Raw genomic sequence first — 3,862 nt, forward strand, 5'->3', positions numbered from 1 at the left:
AGACATCATTTGATTGCTCAAAAGTAAGCCCAAAATTAATATGGATTGACAATACTCATTGTGAATTGCCGGTACTCACTATGGATCGCCGGTCCCATGAAAACGATCATAATGTCATGTTACATGTTTGATTTAAGTGATTTTATACTTATTGGAAAGGTAATTTGATGAAATTTCAAATACCTTTAAAATTACCTTATTTGGATACCATTTGATTACCAAAAAATGGGCACAAATTACTTTGGATCGCCGATACTCACTATGGATTACAGATCCCAAAAAAATGGTCATCATTACATTTATCACCATATGAGATATCCAAATAGATGAACATTGGGGTCACTTTTGGGCAATAAAATAATATAAAAATGAGATAATTCTAAAGTCATTTGAAAGTTCATCAAATTAGATTTTCAACAAGTATAAAATAATCCAAATTATACGTATAATTAGGGAGTTACGATCGTTTTTATGAGATTTACGATCCACAATAATTTTAAGCCCACTTTTAGGCGATCAAATGGTGTTTAAGTGAGATAATTCTATAACCATTTAAATTTTCATTAAATTACCTTTCCAACGAGTATAAGATTACCAAAATCAGACATGTAACGAAAGAGTTATGACCGTTTTCGTGGCATTAACGATATAAAGTAATGTCCAAATGAGGTGATTTTAAATCCATTTGAAAGTTCATTAAATTACATTTCCAACAAGTAAAAGATCACCCAAATCAAACATGTAACATAAGAGTTATAACTGTTTTCATGTGATTAACGATCTACAGTAAGTATCGACGATGTACAGTGAGTATTAGCGATCAACGACAACTTTGGGCCTACTTTTGAGTAATATTCATCACATTCATATATTACAACATTCATTTTTTTCAAAATTCATTTATTACAACAATTTTCAATTACAAAATTCATCCATTTCTTAAACTCCTACCATTCATCCCATAAAAAAATTTATAAAGGGAACCACAACACTCTTCCTTTTCACAAACTCTCATAAATGATAAAAACAAAAACAAAAAAAACAAAACCCACCATTATCCTAACCAAACTTACCTTTGACGATTATGACTTTTTAAATCAGAGAGTGTGACATGAGATCTTAAAAAACAAAACTCAAAAGCTCGCTAAAATGGAGGGAATGACACCGAAGGCTCACTGGAGTAGGTCCCACGGAGGTGGCAATGGTCATAATTGCCAAATAGTTCTCATGTGAAAAAAAAAAAGCCGAAGAAGAAAAAGAAATAAAGTGTTAAATGATATTCCAGTGTAAAAACCACTTATTGAACCCATCCCACATCTTATATGGGGTTCATTGCATCGTTTCATAGTAGAGTTAAGATGTCCACATGAAATTAATTTTAATTTCATGCAATTTACCAAAGTTTAAGGGCAAAACTCATCATTGATGGACCATATTAGAGGAAACAATTCATAATTAACTCACAATGTTAATGTAGTTGTGGGCCATAGACAGCTCCAAATTTTTATGGAATGATCCTACTATGGGTTCACGACTGTTTGATTTAAGTGAACAAATCTGATCGGTTAAAGGGTGACATCAATCATTGATTTAGTGAGCCCACACTGCCATTCTTAAAAAGATCTTTTAACTTTCATGAAAAGTTGGACAGTGGGCAGAGAGGCATTATCGTCCTCCGAAAGTATAAAAAATACACAGACGGCTAAATAAATAATGGCCTTAGGGGGTGTTGCCTTACGCTTTTTTGTTTTCTCTCTATGTTTTTTTCTCTTTCTTTTAATACAATCAATGATTTTTCAATACTAATAATAATAATAATAACCTCAGATGCTGTGGACATTTTAACAGCGCATTTCAGTGCATGATCCAAAAACTGAAGTTGACCCAAATCTCAAATAAACCACACCATATCAACATTTGTGATTAATTCTATGTCATTAAAGACTTTATAAATTCCACCATAATATTTATTTGTCATTTAACCTATTGATAAGGTCACGGAAACTTAAATGAAGAGGTGAAACAAATATCATCTTGATACAAAGCTTATGTGCCCCACAACATGGCCCACAAAAAGCTTTTAATGGTTAATCACCACTATTTCATGTAGTATGCTACATCTGATATTTAGATTTGCTTCATTATTTTGGATTATACCTTAAAATGAGCTTTCAATACAGATGGACGGTGTGGATGTAGTCACATACATCAAGGTGGGCCCCATAGTCAGGCGTCCCGCCCACCTCGGTGGACACAGATATCCACCGAAGCCGCGGGCTATGCTAGAACACTTTCTTAACGGTCGAAGCTATAAATAGAGAGTTTAAATCGTCAACGTCACCGATACTTCATTGAGATAGTATGTATACGGAAATAGTGGCGCAGGTGTCGATGGATGGACTGTGAGGCCACTGTGATGTATATGCCTTAAATCCATTCCGTCCATTCATTTTTACAGATCATTTTATGGTATGTTAAAAAAGTGAAGTACATCCAAATCTCATGTGGGCCACACCACATGAAGCAGTGGTAATTGAACTCCCACCATTAACAACTTCTGGGGGCTACGAAAATTTTGGATGGAGTTGGTATTTGTATGATCCCTCCATCCAGTACTGTGTAGCCTTATCAACAGGTTGGATGGCAAATGAACATTTCGGTGGCCTCCAGGAAGGTTTTAACGGTTGACATTCAATCCCCAGATCCACGTAAAATTTGGATCTGCTTCAATTTGAGCGCAAGGCCGGGTTACAGCTTTGTGGATGAGGCCCTGACTTTGGGCCCACCTCGATGTATATACTTTATATCCATACTATCCATCCATTTTTACAGCTCATCTTAGGGCCTCATCCCAAAAATGAGTCAGATCCAAATCTTAGTTACACCACATCAAATGAAAACAGTCTTAATTGAATGCCAGCCTTTAAAAGCTTTGTAAAGCCCACTGTAATGTTTATTTGCCATTCAATCCATTGATAAGGTTATACATACATGGATGAATGGAAAAGTAAAAGTAGAAGCTTGATCTAAAAATTTCATATTCCCATAAGTTTTTAACGGTGGGAACTCAATCCCTTTGTGTGGTCCACTTGAGATTTGGATCTGCTTCATTTTTTGCACCATGTCCTGAAATGTGCTGGCAAAAAGGATGGACAGCCTGATATACAACATATACGTCCGGGTAGGCCCATGGTCAGGGCCTCACTCACTAACCTGTTAGCCTGCCCCACCTAATCCTCGTCCCTTCAATGTTGGGATCATGGCTTCAAATCAGTGGTAAAAACGGATGGACGGCGTGGATGTAAGGAACATACATCCCAGTGCCCCAGATACACGGACGTCGGTGGATCTGGGATTCATCTAAGCCGCGTACGGAAAACAGAAAACCAATGGTCTGGATCACACGGGCAAAACGGGTGTCCAGCGCAAAAAAATGCCGGGTACTACCATACAACTACTTAAACAAGAAGAACAGTCTCCCATGTAAGTTTAGAACCATTTTGAAAATGGTGGTGACTCATCCTTCTAAGTTTGGCAACAAGTACACCCATCCACACCATTAAAATTTTGGTTCACAGCTTGTCTGAATCGAATGTCTAAAATAACACTGATCAAATAATCTTAACCGTCCAAATGATGACCATTGATTAAAAGATTAAAAATAAAAAATTGAGTGGTCCAAATTAGATACGAAAAATCAGATGGACGATATTAACTTCCCATTGTAATGTTTTGGTTATCCCCCGTCCACGGATATCCGTAAATCCATCCAATGTCTACGGCTGAAGAGTCATCACCATTTATTAAATGGTGCAAAACTAACATATAATCAGACGAAAAAAAGGACAGTCCATCACGGATA

Source organism: Magnolia sinica, chromosome 5 (assembly GCF_029962835.1).
Source record: "Magnolia sinica isolate HGM2019 chromosome 5, MsV1, whole genome shotgun sequence".
Classification (NCBI taxonomy): domain Eukaryota; kingdom Viridiplantae; phylum Streptophyta; class Magnoliopsida; order Magnoliales; family Magnoliaceae; genus Magnolia; species Magnolia sinica.